General features: G+C 44.2%; 1 long non-coding RNA gene across 1 annotated transcript; it reads left to right on the top strand.

Annotated features, from left to right (window-relative positions):
• Window positions 1-407: 407 nt before the first annotated feature.
• On the top strand, window positions 408-24,477 carry LOC150002655 (uncharacterized). Its single transcript, XR_016512631.1, has 3 exons — window positions 408-740; window positions 18,633-18,796; window positions 24,261-24,477. It is a non-coding gene; the product is annotated as an uncharacterized LOC150002655 (long non-coding RNA).
• Window positions 24,478-25,456: the final 979 nt, after the last annotated feature.

Genomic DNA, 25,456 nt, shown 5'->3' on the forward strand with positions numbered 1-25,456 from the left:
GATTTTATAATTGTTATTTGAGAGGTTAGTCCATCATTGCCCAACGCTAGAACCTCATTATACTCTTCTGCCTACTCGTATATTTGCAATTTTCCATAATTTTAGACAGAAAAAAAAAAAGGTTGTGTCTTAATTTTCCTCATTCTCATTAATATGGAGGCTAAAATGAGTTTCCTTCTTTTAATATGGCACTTTAAAAAGTGAAATGAATAAAACAGAAAGTTTTCAAAACTTTTGATGTAGGGATTGGGAGAAGAACCCCAATCTTAGCTGCCAGAGAGGAAGGAAACCTTTGTTACGGGTTTGTTCCACCGCATGCAGTTCCTCATAGTCAACAGCAGGGGGAAAAAGTAGTTTTCTATTTCCGATGATCCCCCCGCGCCTAGCAGCGAATTCCCTAACCAAAGGGAAAGAGGGAAAGCGCGCCTAGGAGAGCTCTCTCGGTCAGCGCAGGGAGGAAACTGGCCTAGAGGGGTCACTCGGATTACAAAGGCCCCGCGTAATAGAGTTTACCTATTCCCAGCAGCTGTCCTTTTCAAGGAACACGGAGTAACTTGGCTGCAACTCGCTGCTGACCTCTCAGCCCCGCATGCAGAGCTGCAGCAGCCTCCTCCAGAGCGGCCGCAGCGGCGCAGGAACTAGGGGCGAACCCAGGTGGGCTCCGCCAGTGACCAAGTGAACCGGGGCCGGGGTCCGAACGTGATCCACGTGAGTGTATGCCCGAGTCCGCGAGTGACCAGGTGAGCCCGCGTCCGGGTCCGCGACGGAAACAAGTGAGCCCCGCGTCCAGCCACTCTAGCGTCTGGGTCGGAGTCGGGTCACTGGACTCGAGCAGTCAGTGGGCAAAATGGGTTGAAGCAGAGAGCGAAGCCGGCTGGCGATTTAGGATACGGGCCTGGGCACAATTGTGTCTTCCAGGGCTGGGGGGTCAGGAGATCAGAAAGCACCACCTTCTACCAAGTGCGTTCATAGTATTACTAACCTTAAAAAATAAGTCCTGCTAATGAGATGAAGTGTGTGGGAGGGGCGGGAGAGGGGTTATTTTATCAGTGCTGAACAGTAATCGTTTTCTTGAGGTCCTTGGCTAAACCGTTTATTTTGTAATCAGTGGTAGAGCCCGGGTTTGTGCCCCCTGAGTTTTGAGTAACTGCGTGATTGAATGATGAGCGGCAGACGGGAATAGCCACCACTTCAAGGGTATTTTAAAATTGGAAGTCAGTGAATGCTGAAGCAGTGTGAGATTGGAAATGCGGAGCAAGGAACAGAAAGATAAGAAAAGATATGGGAAATAAAAAATTAGAGAAAAAAAGAAAAGAAGGAGACCGCGTGAACACAGAGGCGGGTGGATCCCACAGCTCGGTGGGGTGCACAGGTTAGGGGCAGAGCGCTGTGCGGGTGGACATCTGTATGTGTGTGGAGGCGGGCAGGGGGGAGGGCGGAAGGGGGAAGAGCATGACCCTGAACAGATCACTGGAATTCACGGAGGTCCTTGGTTAAGAGCGCTTTGATTATCGCTGAAAATTTAAGGTTATCGAAGTAGGAATAAAAAAAAAAGTATGCAACGTGTAGGTAACGTGTTTTCTTTTGTGCAAATGATCAAACATTTAATCGAATTAGGAAATAAGTTGCAAAGAGCTGTGATTTTCTATACCCTGGTGAACATTCAAAGAGGATTCTCTAGAAAAGCATTTAGCATAATTAGACTTTAAAATTAAAGTGTTGCAAAACAGCACAACAAATTATTTATTACTCCCTCTTAATAATACCGTATATAGCAGCAGTAGTGCTCCAATTATACAGGGGTAGCAAAAGTAGGTTTACAGTTGTGAGTATGTGTCTTCTTTTTGTATTATTGTACTATTTATTTGTATTACAACTGTAGACCTACTTTTGCCCACCTCGTATTTAAGTATATTTCAAGAATGTGTCCATTTGTTTTAGATAGCTAATTACTAGTTTATAAAGTAAACAGAAATATAAAATACTCCAATAACTTGAAATCTATGCAAAAGTCTAATAAAATACTTGTCAAAACCTATGCAAAAGATGACTGAAATAATAACATAGCCACGTTCAGCTACTTTTCAAAAGAAATATGCTACGATTCTGCCATTTCCCCTGTTCTTGCACTTAACGTCTTGAGGGGCAGTTAGTCATTGCATGTGTGCCCCGCCCCCTCCACCCAGGCTGGGAATACCTGGGTGTCCTAGAGTTCTATGGATACCTGTAAAAATCCTATTCTTGTGTTTTAAAACTTGCCTATTTACTTGGTGTTTTAAAAATTTGGAATGGAGATCTGGCCAATTGGCTCAGTTGGTTGGAGCATTGTGCCATACACCAAAAGGTTGTGGATTTGATTTTGGTCAAGGCACATACCTAGGTTGCAGGTTCAATTCCTGGTTAGCACATACAATGATATATCCCTGTCACATCACACTCTCTCTCTCTATTTCTCCTTTCCTCTCTTCCTCCCTCCCTCCTCAAATAAATAAAAACATATTCTTAGGTAAAGATTTTTAAAAAATTTAAAATTGGGAGGAAAATGAAAGCTACATTTCCATGAATCAGACATGGTAACAAAACCTTAATTATTGGAGAGGGATTGTTAATTGAATGGGAAGTAATAAACTGAGGGAGAGGATATGGTGACCCCATTTGGTCTGTGTGCACTATTTCTTCCTAAATGGTGGGGAGTTCAGAAGAGACAGTCAATCTTAGTTTTGGCTAAGAGAAATTAAAAATATTTTTCCCAGGAGGTGTTTATATGGAAGTATTAAGTAGCCTCTTAACACCTTGTGAGAGGCCCCCAGGGACTGACTCTTAGCATCTTAGAGGCAAAGCACTTGTCACTAAACCTCTACCTTGAATCTTGCTTTAGTATATTTTATATGGCTCTAATGGAATTTAGCAATTAATCAGAACATGTGCTATTAGTAGTATTTTTAAAAAGCAGGAAATGTCGTGTTGTAGGCTATGTGATTTCTTCTGTTGTTCATATTTGAGGCTATGACCACTGGAAAACCAATAACCATTGCTTAAGTAACACAGAGGTCTTTGGTTTTTTGTTCTTTTGTTTTGTTTTGTTTTTTAAATAATGTGTAAACACTCTGGAAGTAGGCAGTCCCTGGCCAGTATAGCGGCTACTCTGTCTCCCCAGGAACCTAATTTCCCTCTTTCTTTCCGCTATTCTTAGTGTGTAGCTCACCTCTTCCAGGTTGCCTCATGGTTGCAATATGACTGCTGAAATTCTAGTCATCGCACCCACATTCTAGACAGGAACAAGGACAAAACAGACATGGTAGTTGAATAAGATTTAACAACTTCCACTTAATTTTGTGGTAGATTATCTGCAAAGATAGCTGTTAATAATTATTGTATGCTCATGTCACTTTTCCCATCAAGCAGTGGTGTCTATTTCCTTTCTCCTTGAGTTGGACTGGCCCTATGACTTGCTTTGACTGGTAGAGTGCATCAGATAGCCTTACGAGGCCTTGCCGCTTCTGTTTTCACCCTCTGGGGATAAACCAGTCCCCAGCTGCTCCAGCAGCCCCTGCTGAGGTGTCAGTCATGTGCATGGAGCCATCTTGCATGTACCAGCCCCAACACAAGAACCAGCCATCTAAGTCCTGAAAATTTACAGAATTGTCAGAAATAATAATAAATGAATTGTACTGAAACACAATAATTTGCCCCCTGGTTCAAAATGCCAAGATGACCAAGAAGTGAGGTTCATTAGTTGGGCCTTTGGCCTCACTGGATATGGTAGAAGTCTGTTACCACAGAGGAAGGGGATGGTTATCCCAGATGAAGAAGGGAGGTAACAATTGTCCTTAGCCACCAGTCATTTGGTGACAGCTTGAAACAGGAAAGGGATCTCTCGGACCACAGGAGCACGGTTGTATGGGATCATCACTCTTATCCTTTGGCATTGATGAGATTGGACCGCCCACAGAACTACTGTGTTCTGCCTCCCACTCTTCTTTCTCTGCTCCTAAGAGTCTGTGCCTGCATGACCTCAGGCTGCCTCAGGCCCCCACTCTGAGCACATTGTGAGCTGTCAGTTCACTAGCCCTGTTTTCAGAGAAGAAACCTAATTGAATCAGCTCACTGTCCAGCCAGGTCACTGCAAGGTCATTGTTGTGCTCTGACTTGGGTGCATATCCCTTATGCCTTATATCCAGTCAGCCCTGTCCAGAATGGGACATGGGCCTTGAGCTCTTGAGGAACTGGATCAAGTCCTGGATACACCTCTTCTTGGCTGTAACCTTGAGTAGGCTTTTCATCTTTGCCTCAGTTTTCTCATCTGTAAAATTGTACTAATAGTACCCACTTTGTAGAGTTATTGTGAAGATTAAAGAGAGAGTGCTTGTGAACATGAGCATGTGCTCAGTAAATAGCAGTCATGACCGTTACTTTTTAATTTTAACTTACATAAACAACTTTGTGCTTTCTTTGTGGAATTGAAGATCTTGATCAATCAGTCAAGTGATACGTTCCCATAGATGTCTGTCATAAAATGAGAATTCTTTTCCACTGAAAAGTTTTCACTAATGTTACTACATTTAAAAGCTTCTTTTAAAATTCTATAAAACTTTTTTCAAGATCATGAATTGAGAGGAACATTATCTGATTATGTTGGCAGCAAAATGGCACCAGAATGTTACCAGTGATTGGACCCTTGGTTCATCAACCTCAGTACTTGAGTTCTGGCTAAGAAAGAATTCAGAGCCAAGACTCAAATACAAGCAAAATTTTATGCAGAAAGTCACAGAGGTAGAAGATGTGAGCCAGCTGGGCTGCATGGGCTCAGCAAGCAAGTTACAGAGACAGAAGAAGGGCCCTTGGAACTTAGGAGAAAGAAAGCAAGGACATATGCCCCTGGGGCAAGGAGAGAGCACACATTGGGGAAAGAAAGGGGTGGGGGAAGGCCCTGGTGTGTGATAGGGGAGATCCCAGGGGAGTATCTCAATAGAATATTCATCAGCTTTCACGGTGTGTCCTTCCAGGATTGTGGTCTCTACTGATCTGTCAACACTAAGGCAGGCGTCATTAGTCATGCAAGCTGGTTCTGATGTCAGCCATGGCATCAGCCCACGTGGCCTTGCTGCTTTTCTGGGCCTGGAGCTGAAACACAGCTGAGGCCTAAAAATTATCTCTAGTTTGACCAAAACTCTGTCTCTGTGGTAAGCAAACCCAAGGCCTTGTTCCTAAGGTTATTTGATGCGGGTCAGAACCTCATTGTCCTGAGGGCTAATGCTTAGGGAGCGGTCGTGCAAGGGCTGATATGGGAGTCCTATGAGACTATTCTCCAGCCCCTTTGCTCCCCCTCTAAGGTCTACCACATGACTAGTGATAAGTTAAGGGAGGACAGGTCATGCTGGGGTGAGGTCCCACCCTACAGTGGTCTGATAGGCACCCAGGGCTTTCTGCCCTGGTGATCTTCTGCACCTGGCCTATTATGCCTACTTTGCTCATGCCTGTCTAACTGCCTACAACAATTATATAACAAGGATAACCAAAAGTCTCCCCATGTTGTATGTACCTGGTTTTGCTCTGTCTGGGGTGAGTGGGAGGTTGGAAGCATTGGGTGTTTCCCTATGTTCCATGTTACATGATCCCCAAATGCTGCTTTTGCGTGAGCTTAGACTGCTTCCCTGGAACAAAGGCAGCTTGAGAGAAAAACCAGTGACATTTGGGTGCTTTTGAAAACACACTTGTAATTTGTACTAGGCTGTGCCTTAACCAAAGGTATGTGTAATTGTCCATGTGAGGAGGGTTTTTAAATTTTTGTTAGGTGGCTCTCTCATAGCTGCTTATTTACTAGCTATGGACAGGGATGTTATGAGTTGTTGATTCATTTATTTGATACTTTTTGTAGGTGTTTATAGTGAAGACAGGTTTGCCATCCTGTTTATGATGGACCTTTAAAAGTGCTGCTTGCATTATATACTACGTCCATAAAGACCAATTTTTCACAGAGAACTCTTTGCCCTTCCGAGACCATAAAGCATTATATAAATGTAGGTATCACAATAATTCTTTAAGTTGGACACACTCTTACTCGGTGGTGACATACCTTCCTAAGGGGCAGGTGGCACCACATATAGAAACTGATGATTGATTTTTGAGCCTGAGGCTGACACAAGCTTTATGACCACTGGTCAGAATATATGCTCACATTTCAGTGCAGTCCATTCATATGAGACAAGGGAAAAAATTGCTTTTTCTAAAATAATTAGTTTTTACTCATTTATAAGCTATTCTGCTGTCATAAAGTTCAGACAGGAGAGTATGTGACCTCCCCCCATCCTGGAGAGGTAGACAACCACAGTTAAGAATCTTCCACCCTCCTTGAGGCGGAGGTGCCTCCAACACCCTAGGCCTGGTTGGAAACTACTCTGTCCAGCAGAGGTTTCATGACCATGGTGGAACAAATCTACCCAGGATGCTATATTATGTCTGGGGGGAAGGAAGGTGGCTGCTCTCTCTAGGGGAGAACAGCAATCAGACCTTCTTCCCTCATGCCTTTTATTGAGGAGGATACGCATGGGAGATACAAGGTCAAAATTCATGAATCATCAATAGCTTTTAGGAGTTTGGATTACAGTTGACAATAACAGATTACATGTACCAGTGCAGAGAGCACAGTGCCCAGTCTGTGTCAGGGTCTATCAAATATCTTGATGCCACACTGGCATTAGGTGCAAGGTTTTATATATTTCTTGCTAAAGATTGTTTATATTACATTAAGAGATAAGAAAAGCAGAGCAAGTTATAAAAGCATAATAAGCATTTTTTAAATCTAATTCCCACGGAAACCCTCTGAGTGGCTTTTGGTTACATCTCCTGCACAGCCTTATGTTGAGACTTAAAGACAAGCACAGCCAGGGTGCCGGTGGCAGTCATGCTCAGGCCAGGGCTATAATTCCCTAAACCACAAGGAGCGGTTCCCTACACTCCTTACAGAAATTTTCTGTGCATTAACAAACACACATGCATGATTTCTTCTATTTTAACTCAAATGATGTCAAATTGTATGTATCATTATGGCATCTTTTTTTAAAACTATCTTTAGGTCTGGAATATATTTCTATTGCAGTATATAGAGCTCCATTTTATTTATTTTTTAACTGTTCCATTGCATCCCCTTGAATGGCAGGACCCAGATTGACTAATCCTATATGACAATCATTTCCAAATAGGCTGTATCTAAAACTAAAAACTCTACTAGAATTATTTATCTATCTATCTATTTATTCACTTATTATTTTGAGAGTACCTTTATTAAAACTGGGAACAGTGAAATAAGAAAGGGCTTAGGATGAGGAAGCAACAGGAGGGAGCCTAGGTGGGGCTGCTTTGACTCACTGGAAAGTCAGAGGAAAGGGGGCTATTGGAGAGAGACAGATTCAGGGGGTGAGCTTGAGATGGGCTGCTGCTGCCCATTGCTCCCCTGGTTGCAAGTCCTGTGAGGACCCTTAGACTGAGAAGATGCACCTGGGAGAGAGAAGAAAGGATGAGCATGATCTCGGGAGGAAGAGCCACCTCTACTAGAATTTTTTAGAGTTATAACACATTTTAAATAGACTTTATTTTTAGAACAGTTTTAGATTCACAGAAAAAATGAGCAGAAAGTGCAGAGATTTTCCATATAACCTCCTGCCCCCACACACGCACAGCCTCCCCCATTACTAACAGCCCTCACCTGAGTAAGATATTTGTTAACAATCAGTGAATCTACATTGAACCCTGGCCGATGCAGTTTAGTTGATTGGAGTGTTGTCTGGTAACCAAAAGGTTGTGGGTTCAATTCCCGGTCTGGACACATACCTCCATTGTCGGTTTGGTCCCCGGTTCAGGCATGTGCAATCCCCAATTTGGGCATATGATCCCCAGTATGGGTGTGTACAGGAGGCAACCAATCAATGCTTCTCTCTCTTCCTCCCCCTTTTCCTTCCTCTCTCTCTAGAAATGAAAAAATGCCCCTGGGTGAGGATTAAAAAAACAAAAAAGAACCTACATTGAGACATCATTATCACCCAAAGTTTATTTCTAGGCAAATATAGATAAATGAAACTTACTCTTTTTTTATGGATGTGTTATATTCCTTGATACAGATAACATATTTTTTCCAACCATTCCTCTATTGTGGATATTTAGGATGTTTTCCAGTTTTGTTTACACTAGGTTAATTCTTGGTGTTGCACATTCTGTTGGTTTTGACAAATATATAATGACAAGTATCCAGCATTATTCTATCATACAGAGTAGTTTCACTGCCCTAAAAATCCTTTGTGCTCCACCTAACTCCTTCCTCTCAATAATACATCAGTGGTATATTTCTAGGCAAATATGAATAAGTGAAACTTACTCTTTTTTATGCATGTGCTATTTTCCTTGGTACAGTATCATATGTGGATATTTAGGATGTTTCCAGTTTTGTTTTTCTTTGCCATTATAAACAAAGCCGATGCTTTTATTCATAGAGAAGAAATTTCCCAAAGTGATACTCATAGGTCAAAAGTGATGTGTATTTCTAATTTTATTGAATATTATCAGAGTATTTTTCAAAAATTGTAAAGATTCATACCCTCACCAGAAATGTATGAAAAGTGCATTCCCCTACACCCTCATCACTGCTGGATGTTAACAGTCTTTAAAACTGTTGGTATTGTTTTTATTTGCAATGTTTTTACAACTATTGGCACTAGGTATCTCTTTATAGGCATGTAGATTGGTTGTTCATATGTTTTGCCCATGTATCTAATAGGGTTAAGTGTGATGGCCTCTAAAAGGCTATAGTAGGACACACGATGGAGCAGATAGTGCAGGCAGCAGATTTATGGTGGATGGGGTGTAGGATCCTATCCTGCCATCATCACAATAGGGTGGTGATGGCTGCCATCAGTACATCTTCTACAAATCCAGGGCCCTTGGGTGGTACAACTCAGGGCTATGTTCACATAGTGAAGGAACAATGCAGAGAGGAGTGAGATTCCCACAGACTCCCACAATTGTACCCCCTAGAGATGTGCATTGCCCTTGTCCTACTCTGGTGATAGTACTTACAGAGCTGCAACATAACCTCTACGTGTGTGTCTGTTTGCCATCATTTCAGACCCTGAGCTTACTAAACTTTGATCTTCAGTGTCTGGTATAATGCTTGGCCTGTAACTGAGCCTCCCAAGTGTTGGCTGATTGAATGAATAAAAGTGTTTGCAAGAGCTGGCAGGCCCCAGAAGGTGGTGGTGGCGGCGGTGGAGGTAGAGGTGGCGGTGGTATGTGTGCCTGTGTATAAATGTCAGGCTTTAGGGCTGGCCTCTGTGTGGGCAGCTGACCAAAAGCTCAGCCTGGGCCTGGAGGAGAGGTACACAATGGGCCAGAGCTGCCTTTCTTCCACTTTCCTCCACCCTCTTCATTCTGCAGCCTCTTTCTCCTGTCCACTCTCTCTCTGACCTGTTTTTTTTTTTAAGTATATTTTATTGATTATATTGTTACAATAGTTCCAATTTTTTCCCCTTTGCTCCCCTCTGCCCAGCACCATCTCTCTGACTTTATGTAGGAATAGCTGTCCTTTTCTGAGAACTCCCTCCCACCCACAGCTTGAGGGGCTGTTCCACACAAAGGCACAGGGATTGTGTGAGATGGAGACAATTATTCCCCAGGATGTCCCTCCCAGGGAATGTGGGGTCTGCAGATCAACCATTGACCGTGTGTGGTTCAAAAGGAACTTGCTGAACCCCTAGGACATAGTTCAGAAAAATTGTGACTGGCTATTCATGTTTAAAGAAGCTAATTGTGTGTGGGGGTGAGGTGCAAGGTGAATGGGGTGGGGAAAAGAAATTGAATGGACAACAAAAGCTAGACAAAACACCATTTTTTGGCCCTGGCTGGGTAACTCAATTGGTTAGAGCATCATCACGGTACACCAAGGCTGTGAGTTTAATCCCCAGTCAGGGCACATATAAGAATCAACCAACCAATGAATGCATAAATAGGTGGAGTAATAAAATTAATGTTTCTCTCTCTCTCTCTCTGTCTCTCTCTCTCTCTCTCTGTCTCTCTCTCTCTCTCTCTCTCTCTCTCTCTCTCTCAAAATCAATAATAAAAAAAAGTTATAAAAAGAACAACATTTGCTCTGGCTGGTGTGGCTCAATGGATTGGGTGCTGGCCTACAAACCAAAGGGTCATTGGTTCAGTTCCCAGTCAGGGCACATAACTGGGCCAGGTCCCCAGTTGGGGGCACACAAGAAGAAACCATACATTGATGTTTCTCTCCCTCTCTTCCTCCCTTCCTCTTTCTAAAAATAAATTAAAAAAATATTTTTAAAAGAATAACATTTTATTCACTTACTAATTTTCTTGTATTTATTCATATAACAGATTTTAGACAGGTTCAGGATTCACAGCCTTTTTGAGGTCAAGAAATTCTCTGAGAATCTGACTAAAGTAGTAGACTTCTCTCACAGAAGCATGCTTTATATGCCCCAAAGTCTGGCATACAATTTGGAAGCTTCACCAGTTGCCTGAGACTTCTAAGTTCCTTCATTCTTTGTCTGTAGGAGCCGAGGAGGAAAGATATTCTAGAGGTATCTGACGTCTTGAAAGACTATTGACCACATTATAATTACTTTTTCCCAAAAAACTAATTAAAGCACCCACAAAGCATCGAAATTTCTTCAGTTGGGTTGAGTCACAATGGATAGAAGTGTCTGTTGCCAGAAGCACATGAATGCCAAGTGAAGATTAGAAAAACCTTATAAGAAAGATGAAAGGCATAATTTTAACTTTGAACTTGAAAAACATCCACCCTGCATAGAAGCAAGTGGCCAAAGCTAAAAACGACAAAAACAAAAAATAGAGTTCAAAACTAGAGTCATAGGCAGCTAGAGCTGTGGGGATGTTTAGAAAGTGCATTATGCATTTACCCTATGGCATTCCTGCACATTAATTCCATAATTTTGTCATATTTTCTTATCCTAAACCTAAATCCCGTTTATCATCATTTGATAGGAAAAGGCTGTGCATAGTAATCACTCCAGAAGCCACGAATCCTTGGGTGACTGCAGGTGAAGCAGAGGTTGGTGCAGCCACAAGGCTGGGAAAGGAGGCCAGGGGAAATGGAGGGAGGGTCTTTTTCCCCTTGAAGGGGCCAGGATTTCCACTCTGAGGTTTCAAGAAGTCCTCACCCTCTCAGGCATTGGCTGTGAGTGTGAATCTTCTCTCAGAGTCCATTTCCCTAGGATTTGCTGACTTTCTCTTTTCAACTCTTAGTAACCCCTTGACTATCCAGGGTCTTTGAATGCAAATTTTCTGGATTAATAAATGTCAGTCCTTTACATGCATGTGCCCTGTGCCTTTGAACAGAAATCATTCCAAACATTTTACTATGTTTTTGATCTTACTCAACTGAATGGATTATTTTATTTGAGAGCATGGGTGTGGCCGCAGGACTATGGTCGGTCAACCCTTTGGGAGGGGGCACATGTGGGCACAGAACAGTTCCAAGCATTGGCCTGCTTTCCAGTTTGCCTCCTTCTCACAGAATGCAAAGAACATTGGTCTTCAGACCTGTAGGCAGTTTAATGTGGCTGCTTTTTTCATGTGCGAAGCAATCTTTTCACATGAGGCGCAACACTTTCTTAAATGCCTGAAAAACTCTACCTTTTCCTTCTTCTCTGCCATAATCCATGTCCTTTCATTTTTCCGGTGGTATCCAAACATTGTATATTGTTTGTGCATCTCTAACACAATGCAGTTCTTCAGTGTATCCTTCTACTTGGTTGCTACTGAAGTTGCTAAAATATGTAGGCGCTGCGTCCCTCACTGTCTCCAGTTTTTATCCAAAGCCCACCTGTGAGCTGAGCACACTTGTGACAACATAATGCAAGACAACAGTTCCTCCACAGCTTCCTTGATACTTTACTTTTTCACTGAATTGCAAGCACGGGAAATATTTGAAAATTAGAGCTTTCGTATTCTGAGGATGACAGTCTTGTAGAGTGCTGTTAGTCACTAAACTATTGTCTCAGCTGCAGACCCGTTCTGTTCTCTTGTGATGCTGGGGCTGGGATGCTGCAAACCTCACTTTTGCTTTACAAGCCGATACCCATTAGGCTCTACCAATAGGGGCACTAGATGGAAACTACAAAGCTGTAGGAGGAAGGGACTTTCTCCAGAACCCCTCCCCCGCTGAGGTGCCTGAGAACTTCTCTCCAAAAGCTTGATCCTTGTTTGTAGGTTTTGCAACATTTGCAAAGCCAGCGTCATCCTGCCCCAGTGAGAGACTCCAGCACCAGCTACCCCACTACCTCCTCCTAGAGCTCTAAGTTCCAGGCACACTGGGCCCCCATCCAAGCTCAGCGACCCCAGCACTGACTGGTCAGCATCCCCTCCTGCAGGCTCAGGGGCTCAGGCCTGGATCCCATCTTTCTGTGAGCAGCTCAGAAACACCAGAATCTCTGGAAGCTCTCGCCCTCTTGTGTCTGAGAAAACTAGCCTCCTTTTGCTGGAGAACTTTCTCATTAAATGTACCATGAAATGAAATTCTTTAATAGCATATTATTTTCTGAATAGTGTCTTGTACTATAAGTTGAATCATTGAGGTAAGAGTGGTGGATGGAAAATAAAAATAATCTTAGACTTTCCTTGCTCAGGAGGAGCTCCCACATCTTATCTGGCAGTAGACTTGTTTGCTGTCCCCAGGTAAACCCCTGGGTCTGTAGTGACCATGGATACAGTTGCATAAATATAGTGCAGGCATGAAAGGTCTCTTTCTCCGTGCATTGGTGCACACTTAGCAAACAGCTGGTAAAAAATGTGGCATCTTTGAGAACTTGGAAATTAGATTTCTTCCCAGGTACCAGAGATTCTATTTAATTAATTAATTTATTTACTTACTTACTGGGTGTCTATAGCATTAAAATGTGCAAAAAGAGTTGACATGCCCTTTTTCCCCCCGGCTTCAAATCACACCACTTAGTAGAAAACTGGCAAGCAGCCTTACAGAGACCCATTTCATCAGCCTTTTGTATACAACTGCCCAAGAAAAAGAGTACTTTGAAATGCATTTATTGAGAACTCCACACATAGTCCCAACAACTCCATGGTCTGGTGAGTCCTGTCATGACATTTTTAGAAATACACAAGTCAACCTTCAGGAAATAATGTAGTTCAGTCAGACATATTTGTTCATTGAAATCTTTTGCCTTTGGCTAAGCACGGAGTCCATCCTTCCCTGAAAACCTCTTCCTCCTCTGCAACCTCTCTCTCCAGACAGAGCAAGCAGGGCGGTAGTCAATGGCTTTCACAATAACAGCCTGACTCTGCTAAGAATCTGGTGAGCTGTCTTTTCGGATCTCTGACATCCCTTTGCTGAGGCCTTCTCTTGGTTAACTTTGCTTTCGCCAGAGCCTGAGTCAAGGGCTTTGCTGCAGGCAGCGTGTTTTGGAGACGATCCCAGGAGCGAGGAGAGTGAGACAGGAAGGAGAAAAGGCAAGTAAGTGTGTGCGAGGAGGTGAACTCTCTAGGTAGCCAACTCCGCTCTGTCAGGACCTGTGGAAAGTGTGCGGGGCTGCCTCTCAGAGCCATCTGCCCAGGCCAGGGCCCGGAGCATTCCTCTTCTGGGTCCTGTTGCCTCCTGATTGAAGGCTACCTGGAGCTCTTCACTGTCTTGTGCTTCTGGGCTGCAGGTAGAGTGAAATAGTGTGGGAATGAGGAAAGGTGCAACGCAAGCTGGAGCAGCTGTCACAACTCACACTGAACTGTCCCCTGCAGCTGCGTACGATGGGCCGGAGGCAAGCAGTGGGCTCTGCAGCCACTCAGACCAGACCCCTAGCACCCTCACTGAGTAGCTGTGAGAGCTCCATCAAAAAACCAAGCATCACTTTCCTCATCGGATATTATTATCCTTGTGGGGATAATATTAGTACTTGACCTTGCAGAGTGCAATGCTCAATAAAGATTAGCTGTGGTTACCCAACAACAGGCTCCTAGTCCAAATTGTGTCCAGAGCTCCCTTCTCTTTCAAAGTGAACCCAACTTCTCTGTGTGTGCATCCTTCTCTGGGGAAAGGTGGAGCCCTGCGTCAGGACACACTGACAAAATATACTTTCTCTCTCCTGCTGCATACGTCAGGGTCTGCAACTTAGCTGCCCACTGAGGGTTCCCACATGGTCTCCCTTCTCCTTTTTCATTTCACCTTCCTGCCCTGTTTGTCCTTGGGGCGCAGAGGGGCTGCGGAGCTCAAGCCCTCAGTGTGCCCTCCTGCCTCTTGCTGCTGTGGGCTGCAGCCCTGAGGTGCTGGTGTCACATTGTACTTTCTCCAAAAAAGTCACTGCAGCCCGCTGTACTTTCTTGCAAGTGCTGACATGAACATTTCTCTGACAGAATCTGGTAACATTCTAACGCTGCCAATAGTTAGATTAATGTTGACACTTTTGTTGACCCCGTAAATACAGATAAGCTGAAGTGGTTCAGCTGTCAGCATTCAGGCGCCTGAACTTTCCAAGTTGACTACAACCACTCTAGAGCTTGCTTACTGCAAGGAAAATGTGTCACATCAGCTGCCAGACAGGGATGTTTTTCTTTTTCAGATATTAAGAGTTACATAAAAATTAAGCTACTTTTTTTTTTTTTAAACCTTGGCTGCTTGAATGCTCTGTATGTTCAGTATGGCAATTATATTTCACAGTTGTTTTCTGTTATATTCATCTGTTCCCCTGGATGTTTAATTCTTGTTTTAATTATCCTAATACATAGGTCCTTTCATTGTGAGCTGACTCAAATCTTCTTAGATGCAGTGTGTAAGTAGAAAATGATGCAGGGATTACTAGAGGCATCATTGCCCCCATGAACATATACAGCCACTGCTGGTTGTTCGGTCTTTCTGCATATAACACCTCTCAAAGCCAGGATTTCTAAAGCCTGTTCTACAGGATGGTGGTCGTTTCCATTCTATTAATTGTTTAATAATTCTGAACACATGTGGGGTTTTAGTTAGGATGTTTTTGGTTGCAGGTTACTGAAAATCCCAGCTAATGCACAGGCTTGAACATTAGACCCAAGTGCTTCCTGGACTCCAGGAGTGACTTGACCAAGGTCCTGCCTCTGGCTCTAGTTCTCTTAGCTTCTCCTAGCTTGGCTCTCCTCTGTGTTGGATTTTTCCTGAGGTGGCTTCCCTCAGCTGGGGCGGGTACTGCCAGCTGCCCCTGATGATGGCCCTGTGCTTTACTGTGTTCAAGCCACATTCCGCTGAGCCTGTCCCTGAACCTGGACACCACAGCAAAGGGGACGGGAGTGCACAAATTGCCTGCAGCTGCAACCCCACACAAAGCCCTCACATGCTGCACAGGAGAGTGGGATGGGGTGGAGTGGAAAACAGAGGGAAGCTTATTGCTCACTCCATTTGACTAATGAAAAGGGCACAAGGGAAGGACTTCGACCTTCCATGAGGGGAGCTACTGTAAAACTGTGTATGTGCATTTACTTGGGATGGACAATGCCAGATTGTGCCTTGATGGGCCTGGTAAGTTCTATCAAAATATTCTCATTCTTTTATTCTCCCCCCAGAAATAATTTGCCTGGGGATGCCTCTAGAATTGGGCAGGTGGGAAGCTTCCTGCAACTATATTTCTTATATGTAACATATTTCCACCACAAGTTTGTAGTTTTACAGCATCCATCAACCAATTGACAGCTGATCTGAGATTCGATTTCAGTGCACCAGAGAAGGAGAGTGGGGTTCCACATGCCGAGAGATCAGATGGGTGCTTAACTCAATGCAGCCACTAATTGGCTTTACTCCAGAAAGATCCTTAAAGGTATGAACACACTTCTGCAGAGAGTGCTCATAGGGGGTTCTGGACATATTTTCCTTTAAATTAGCCAAGCAATAGTCCAATTCTTTTAAGAAAATAGGCTTTTATTTATTTTTTATATTTTCTGATATCTGGCTGTCATTTGTGTGTGAAGTTAGCATTTACTAGAAGGCTGTCAGAACTGATGGAACAGAAGAAACCCCGCAAGTGCCTGCACAGAGGACTGTTTCCTCCCCTCCAGCATGTTTTTCCCTGTTGGACTAAAGCTGGGACCGTGCCTCTGTCAAACGCCTTTGAGTTCTCTTGCAGAGCTGTGGCTTGGCCATATCCACAGCCTAGGCAGCATTGCGGTCACAAGTAAAATGACCCAGGGTGGAAGAATGGGCCTACCGGCCCCAGGAGACAACCTTTGCCACTTCTGAACCCAGACTCGGATGTCTTGAGACACTGTCTGCTGCTTGCTGAGGCCAGGGTCCCTGCATCTCACAAGGGTTTGGAACAAAGTATAAACTTGAGAGGCTCTGTCTTCAGAGAGGAAAACCGGGGAAAGGTGGCCTGAGGCTCTATGACAGGAGAGGTGCTGCTACTCTAGGTGGCATTGGTGTGAGCATTTCAGTAATTACTGTCAACTGCTCAACACCTCTCCTCACCTGTCTTCACTTCCACGTATAAAAAACAGGAAGGAGGAGATCAAAACGCCATTTATCAACTCCTGTGTGTTTCTGGTGATGGCACAAGTCAACTGAGTGGACCAGGACTCTTTCTCACCCTGAGAAGTGCTTCTGCACACCGTGCCACTAAGTGCAAGTGCCACCCAAATGGAGCTGATAGGTGAAGATGCCTGCGGTGCTTATGTGAGCTGAGCCTGGGGCTGCCGAGGCAGACAAGGGGAGGGCGGGGAAGTCCCGGGGGCTGCTGGAGAACCAGACCAATCAGGGGCTCCCCCTCAAAGGGAGTGGTCAACCATTCAGACTACAAGGTTCAAAGGGTTGTGGATTAATGGATTCAAAGGCTCTGGACTGATCTTGCTGGAACTTGAACTGACTCAAGGTTGAAGCTATGGTTCTTGGGCACCAGGGTTTTGATCAGGGTCCTGAGGTGAAGCCCCATCATACGAATGTTGTGAACACTGGAATTTCTAGAAAGACCCTCAGGTATGCAGATCAGCCTGGAAGAGCAATTTCCAACTTACCAGTCCTGTCTTTAGCAAATCCTGGAAGATGACTCAAAGGCTGTGGAATCCATCCACAGCTCTACCTGCCAGGGGTTAGATTGACTGGGCCCAGCATCTGCAGAACTGCTTTCACCTAATTGCAGTCTCAAGGTCAGGCCATCACCCTGATGTTGATGAGGACATTCATTATGTGACACAGTCTTTGCTCTACCGGCACCCTCAGGAGACATGTGACCTACTTGAGGAACAGGAAACTGGCACTTCTAAGCATGAGACTTATTTTTATCTTCAGGACACTGCAAACCTGGTTAAGTGTCTTCTCTCAGTGTTAGAAGTTTATTAAAGCCAAATGTCAGTATTAAACCTGTGTACAGGGTTTTATAGTATGCATTTTGGCTAGATTTTCCTCCTGTCCTCTATCCTTGTCTCATTCCTTCTTTTTCACCTACCTTTGCTTTATGTTACCATGATGCATTTTGATGTATCCTTTTAGGTTGCCTTCCTTCCCCATGGTGTGCTAGAAACTTTGTGTTTGTTAATTATTCAGGAATTTTGTGAGTCCCTTGCTAGACAGTTGATAGTTTGAGATCCGCCACAGTGAAAGCATTTACACCATGGATATAGGCAGACACTACAAAATAGGTCTTTTTATTTTTTCAGAGAGCTAGTCGACCAGCACACCACTGTTTAAGTCCTTTCTGGAAAAGGCGGAGTCTTAATCAATATGTAAAAGTATTATGAAATTATCTACCTTATTTAAATATGATATATAATTTTAAATCTTAAGAACTATGGCACTTAAGATTTGGGTCTACAAATATTTCACAAGTAAATAAATTTATGAGATTGTGTTTCATTGGTGGCAAGGAAAAAAGAGGATTCATCAAAAATGTGCCTCCTAGTCAGCTTGGCTGTCCTGAAGCTGTTTTGCAAGGGAGGGTATTCATGTACACAGATGTAGTGATAACTGTTTACATTTCTGCTGGTCATGTTTTAAGTGGTACTCTGATGAAGTTAAGATTTTGGTAAATCTAACAGTATTCAAAGCAGGTTGATATCCTCTTCAACGTGGAATGGTTGCTAAGGGACCAGTCAATGCAAATCAGAAGTAATAATAGCTCTGGTTTAAAAGGGCAAAGAATTAGGGCTGGGAAGGGGAAATGACTCCCTACAGAGGACAGGGTTTTTGTAGTGACCAGTGTGGTTGCCTGCTACACAGCTCTTCTTTCTGCGTCTGCCCTCTGCCAGATAGCTAAGGGGGCGTGGGGACAGAGCAGAAGACGGGAGAGCCACAGCCAACGCAGGCTGCTCTGGCCTTGGCTGACTCTGAAAGAGGTGCAGAGAGCCACAGGAAGGATGTTTGTTATCCAGAGGTGGCAGCCCTGCCGTCATAAACTTCAGCAACAACAGGAAAGAGAAGAGAAAACAAAAAATCTCTGACAGTAAAATAGCAATTTCTGGGCCATAAACAATGATACCAAAGACAGCTGGAAAGTGCCCCAAACCTGAAGATTCCCAGAAGCATTGCAATGGGACAGTTCATTGACCACGGAAGAGCTAATGGTTATTGCATGTACAGCCTAAAAATAAAGTGCTAATAAACACGGTCCTTGATCTAACCCATTTAATTCTCACAACAGAAGAAGAAACTGAAGCATGGAAGGATAAAGTCGCTTGCCCAAGGTGCTCCGTGAATAAGAGAAGGAGCCAGGATCCAAGGCTCTGCTCTCAACAGCACAGGTCAGACAGAAAGATTGGTGTGGAAGGTTTTGGTGTAAAATGCAGTCATCTGGCAAGGGGGCAGGTAAGTGAAGAGTAAAGATGTAAGTAGCATGAGGGGTGGGGACAAGACATGGCCCAGTTCAGGAGACCTACAGCCTTGAACCAGAAAGAGGCAAAACCAACCTAGAAAACCTAGACAATCTGCTATCTGCTGGCCAACTGGCACCGTATATTTCAGGCCATTGCTGAGCCTCCATACTGTTAACAGCAGCTACTGGTGTGGGTTTGAGGGGTTAGGGGATTAGTGGAAAAGCCGGCCAAAGCTTGCCCTCTTCTTTCTTTTAGTAGGTTTGCTTTCAGGGAGAACCCACGCCAATTTAGGGTAGTTTCTGGACGAGACCATGCTGAGCTGCATTTTGGGAGTAGTAACCTATAGTCCAGGGGGACCCTATTAGGCAGTGGGCTGGGACAGAGTTTCTAAGTTCCTGAGATAGTGAAGAGCAAATCCATAAAAACACTGAGCTAACCCTTAAAGCAGAAAGGCGAATCTGTGTAATTGAACAGAATGAGTGCTGAAAATTTGATTGGATGAGCACAGCCTTGGTTCTTCCTTGTGAACTTCATCTATTTATTCCTGAAGACTGCAACTAATTATCAAGAGCACCAGCACCACCACATTCTTTATTAGCTGATAAACACCTTTGTGAATGGGTGGTCAAGTACAGCAGGTCCTTGAATAACATGGTTTCATTCAATGTCATTTTGTTAATAATGTCTATGAGATGCCTTAGCAACTTAACTCTTGTTTATGTCAATTAGCCTGTGGTAAAATTGTTTCATTATAGTTGTTTAGCTTAAAGTCACAGAAGCTATCAACGAGGTTAAGTGAGGGCTTACTGCCTTCTGCCAGGTGACTTAGGTGTTTCCAGAAAGCAAGCCCTGGCGTCTATGAAGTGACTGGAGCTGGCAGCATCGCCTCCCAGCTTCCTCCCACAGAACCCATGTCTTTACCGATCATTTTTCTCTCCCTTTTTAAAAAAATTATCTATTTATTTATTTTTAGAGAGAGGGGAAGGGAGAGAGAAAGAGAGAGAGAAACATCGATGTGCAAGAGATACGTTGATCAGGTGCCTCTCGCACAGCCCTAGCTGGGGACCCGGCCCACAACCCAGGCATGTGCCCTGACTGGGAATCAAACTGGCGACCCTTTGGTTTGCAGGCCGGCGCTCAGTCCACTGAGCCACAGACCAGTTTTCTCTCCTTTTTAAAAGAGTTTTATGAGCTATAATTTCCATTCCATAAAATTGTGTTCTAAGTGTACATATCATTCAATGTTTTTTGTATGTTTAAAGAGTTGTACATATACAACAAATTAATTTTAGAACATGTCCATCACTCCATAAAGGAATCTCTTTGCCCATTTGCATTCATATCCCTTTTTTACCCCCAGGCCCAGGCAACCACTAATCTACTTTCTGTCTGAACAGTTTTATGTGCTGGTAAAACAGGGGATGTTTTGCAAACACAGCATCTGTCCTGCACCTGGGGTGGAGCAAACACAGACAAGTTGACTATTTTTTGCATGAGTTGATGTTCATGCCCATTAAAAAAAAAAAAGGTAACTTCACGAAATTAATGTGTTCAAAGATATAATTAATCACCTATCACTTATCATCTTTTGAATATATTCTGTGAAAGGTAAGAGTCATTGGCTAGATGATCACAGAGCTGCCCATAAAAAATAGGGTGACTGTCTTTTGTTTGTTTGTTTACCCATTTTTTTTCTCTCTGAAATTCCATGTTGTTGATGTAACTTGTACCCTCGTGTGCTCCTCAGGATATGAGCTGCCATTACAAAGCAGACTCTGTGAGGAATTCAGAACATCACAGATGCATTTGAGTCTTGCTTGTAGTATTAGATGGCTGGGGGTGGACTGCTTCCTCTCCTCTCTCAGGCGGACCCTTTGCTCTTGCAGTTTTCTTCATTCTCTCCTGTACTGTCAAGTCTTCCTTCCCCACTGGACCATTTACATCTGGATGCACACTTGTTGCAACTACTTCTATTTTCACAAACCCTCTCTTTGATTCCATTTTCAGAAAATTCTGTGATAGAATAGTCTACCTCTTCTTCAGTTCCCTCCTGAGCCCACTCTGGGCAGGGCTCTGCATCTGCTAATCCACCAAAATGGCCAACAGTGTTGTTGCCAGTGACTTCCCTGTGGCCAGTCCAGTAATCGACCCTCAGCCTCTCATAGTTTATCAGTTGCGTTTGACATGTTGATCATTCTTACCCTCCTGGAACACTTTTTCCTCCTGGCCTCCACAATTGCAACATCTTTTGCTCTTCATCTGTCTTGCTGCTCCATATTCAGTCTGTGCTGGCTACTCATGATCATTTCTCTAACATATCTAAATGCTGGAGCGTCCCAATTCTTGCTTCTCCACCTCTTCTCTCTTCTGCCTGAGGCATCCTCCAGGTGATCTCATACAGGTTGGTGGGTACACTAAATACTGCCTCTGGGGACTTCCAGATTTGTGCCTCCAACCCAGGCCATCCCCAAACAATGGATGTTCAAGGGGATTGTTCTTGGAGATGCCGTAACTGTTAGAGAACTCAATGGGCTCTTCCTTGGGCCTCTTTTCTTCTTTCTCTGCACTTCCTCCCTTGGTGGTCTTATCCAATCTCACAGCTTTATTGTAATGAAGGCCAGCATATCAATTTTTCTTTCATGGGTATGGATTGTGTTCTTGGTGTTGTATCTGAAAACTGAACCCCAGGCCACAGATTTTCTCCTAGAAGTTTTATGGTTTTGCATTTTGTTACATATTGGTCTGTGATCCACTTTGAGTTCATTTTAATGAAAGATATAAGGAAGTCAGTGTCTACGTTCATTTTTTTTAAACTATGGACATCCAATTGTTCCAGCAATATTTGTTGAAAACACTTATCTTTCTCTACTTAATTGATTTTATGTCTTTGTCAAACATCAGTTGACTATGTACATGTGGGCCTATTTCTGGGCTCTTTATTCTGTTCCATGTCTCATGGCTTTTATTACTGATGGCTTTTTAACTTATATGTCTAAGCTGGACTTCTCCCCTGACATTAATACACGTATATCCATTGCCTCCTTGGTATCTCCACGTGAGTGCCTAATAGACATCTCAGACTGAACACATCCAAACTGAACATTCTCTCCCTCCCCCAGCCCAATCTTCTCTTCCTCCCATCTCAGTTAATGGCAGCTCCATCTTTCATGTTGCTCAGCTCAAAAATCTCAACTTCTCTCACTCTCTCACACTTCTCATCAAATAGGTCAGGAAATTCTGTTGGCTCTACTTCAAAATATATCAAGAATCTGGCCATTTATCACCATCTACATTGCTACCCTGCTGGTGAAAGCCACTATCATCCCTTACCTGGGTCACCCAGCAGCCACCTAACTGGCCTCCCTGCTTCTGCCCTTGCTTCCAGATAGTCTGTGTCATGGAGCAGCCAGAGGGATCCACATCACATCTTCCTGTGCCCAGTTCCCTGTAGTGTCTTCCCATTGAATTCAGAGACTTTATGGTAGCCTATACAGTCCTTTATTCACTTTTTCTACCATCTCACCTCTCCAGCCTCACCTCCTACTGCTCCTCTTGTTTACTCTGCCCGAGCCATCCAAGGTTCCTCCCTGTCCTTCAAACACCCTACATAGGCTTCTGCTCAGGGCCTTTACACCAGCTTTCTCTGCCCAGCACAGTCTTCTCCAGATATCTATGGAGTCTACTTCCTCACCTTCTATGAGTCTTTACTCAAATCTCACCTCCTTCATGAGGCCTTCACTGAACAACTCATTTAAACTCCCTCTTGCCACTGGCACTCTTTATCCCAATTATCTTACTCAATCCCTTCTCCCTTCCCTTTGACCATATCATTTTCTTATTTGTAAATTCCACAAGAATAGGATTATATGTGTTTTCTATATTCCCAGCACCTCAACATTGGTCACTGATAAAGGTTTGTTGAGTGAATGAATGATTGGAAGAAGGAATGACTGGCATGTCATTCTCTGCTGTGTGTCTACCTATGCAGCATGGTAATGAGTGGAGCAGCCTGAAGGACTGCTCTTCATTGTGGCCAAATGGTGGAAGTTCCCCTGGGTTGTGGCCACTGAGTTGCTCACTGAGCCAGGCAGATAGAATGAGGGAGCTCATGGAGGCTGGAGCTGGAGGGTTGGGAGAGATAGAGCATGGCAGGTCTGCCACGTTCCCAGGTGAGGGAAGTGGGCAGTGGGGAGGCCCTGTAGGCCTCTGAGGAAGCTTGTCTCATCCCTGGAGACAGCCAGCATTTGGATAACCCTTCTTATGATACTAACCATTAGCAGGGTTGACCCTGAGGCACTGAACAGGGGAGACATCTTGCCCAGCTCCTTCCAGCCCATTCTTCTACATCCTCCACCTCTTGCCCCCAAGCTGAGGAGTGGAGACCCAGCAGAGGGAGGGAAGGGAAGCAGGTGCTCAAGGAGACCCCTCCCTACTCCTGACACCTCAAAGGAGCCTGGTCAGATGGGGAGGGAGCCTTGCTGGAGACTGAAAAGTGGACCCAGCTGAGGGTATGTCTGAGCTCTGCTAGAATATCACTGGGGGAGGGAAAGGGGCCATTCTACTGAGTGTGGCTGATGGCAAAGATTATGAAGGATAACAAAGTGTGATGTTACCTAAGTAAAGCATCTAAGAGAAAATAAACAACCCTGGCTGGTGTGGTTCAGTGGATTGAGTGCTGGCCTGTGAACCAAAGTGTCACCAGTTCGATTCCCAGTCAGGGCACGTCCCTGGGTTGCAGCCCAGGTTCCCAGTTGGGGGCACAAGAGAGGCAATCACATATTATGTTTCTCTCCCTCTCTTTCTCCCTCCCTTCTCCTCTCTCTAAAAATAAATGAAATATTTTTAAAAAATAAAGAAAATAAACAATGTTTCAAAGATTGAATTAGCAAATCTCAATTCAGGAAGAACAGCTTTTGCTTCAAGAGCTTTATTCAAGGAAAGGGGAATAAAAAAGCAGAAAACGTAATTCCCTAAAAATAATTCAGATGTTGTGCCAGGTTTCTTCAGAATAAAATTTAACATATTTGGCTAATCTGGGCAGGGAAGCACAGTGAGAGCTGCAGGCCCTGATCTCAGCCCCAGGCTGTCTGGCTTTCCCAGGATGTCCCCACCATAGAGAGATGGCACTTGACCTGAGCTCCAAACTCACCCAAAGTATGCTAGTGAGCCCTCGGTCACAGAATCATAGAATTTCTGAGCTGAAAGGCAGGAATTAGTTTAATTCTTCATAATACACAAGAAGAGGCAGGTTCAGAGAGGTGGATGGTTTGGTCAGGATCACACGGCAAAATTAGGGGTTGTGACAGGCAAAAATATGGCCCCCCAAATGTCCACATTCTGATCCCCAGAACCTTCTAATATGTTCCTTTATATGCCAAAAGGGGCTTTTTGGGTGTTATTAAGTTAAGCATTTTGAGGTGGGGAAATTATCCTGGATTATCCATGTATAATCACAGGGTCTTTATAAGAAGGAGGCAAAAGGACCAGAGTTAAAGAGGAAGATGTGACAGCAGATGCCAGAGTGGTGCAGCCATGAGCTGAGGAATGCAGGTGACGTCTAGAACCTGGAAAAGATGAGGAAACAAATTCCCTCCTGTAACCTCCAGAGAGGATGCAGCTCTACCAATACTTTGATTTTTCACTCCGTAAGACTCAAGTCAAACTTCTGACTTCCAGGACTGAAAGATAATAAACCTGTGTTGTTTCAAGTCACTAAGTCAGTGGTATTTTGTTAACAGCAGCAACAGGAAACAAACCCAGAGGCAAAAGTAGCATTAAAGTGCCTGTCTCCTGACTCCTGTTTCCATGGCCTTTCTGCCATCATTCTGAACTGAAGAAGAAGCACAGTGGTTCCCTGAGTAGTCGAAAGTCCCAGGTCCAGGCATGAGCCCTGGAGCTGTGACAGAGGTCTGGCAGGTGATGGAAGATCTACCAGGTGGGGAAGCCTCTCTCCAAAATGTGTGGCCAGGTCAGGTGTGATTCAGACAAGGACAGCTGCCAGCGTTTTGAGACCTAGAATCTAGAGTGGTCAGTGCTCAAAAATTGGGAATGCCACTAAGGGTTCTCTGCCTAAGTGCTAATGGGACCCTGGACTTGGGGCCAAGAGGCCCTCTGGAGTAGAGGCAACATGACCTCAGCCATAGAGCATTACCCATGGGTCAGAGCCAGAGTAGGAGTAAGTGGGGTGCCTGGGTGCAGACAGCTGGCCCTGCAGGCATGAGCCCTGTGGCAGTCCCTGCTGTTAAAGGCAATGAACAAAAGTTGGGGGAATGAAGTAGTCAGCCATGGCTGCTCTGCTCTGAGCAGGTGCGGAGGCTGGGTGACCAGAATCACTTCCCCTTCCAGGTTGGACTGCTTTAAGAACTGAGGTGGGGCTGGTAGGGGCAGAGGGAGGAACTGTCCATGAAAGCAGCTTCAGGAAGCTGGACGAGACAGAGGCAGTTGAAATGAGATGGAGGCTGATATTTCCCACCGTTGTCAGAGCTGAATTTTAATAGTCACAACAATAAACATGTAATGCAAAGTCGCATTATCACTGGACTATGGCTGTAAAATAAGATCACATCTCCTTTTAAATGCCCAGATTCCAATAGCTCAGCAACTCTCAACTGGGGCTGGGTACTGGAATGACCTGGAAGGCTTAGGGCCCCAG

The sequence above is a fragment of the Furipterus horrens genome, unplaced genomic scaffold (assembly GCF_987537825.1).
Source record: "Furipterus horrens unplaced genomic scaffold, mFurHor1.1.pri manual_scaffold_8, whole genome shotgun sequence".
NCBI classification, from domain to species: Eukaryota; Metazoa; Chordata; class Mammalia; order Chiroptera; family Furipteridae; genus Furipterus; species Furipterus horrens.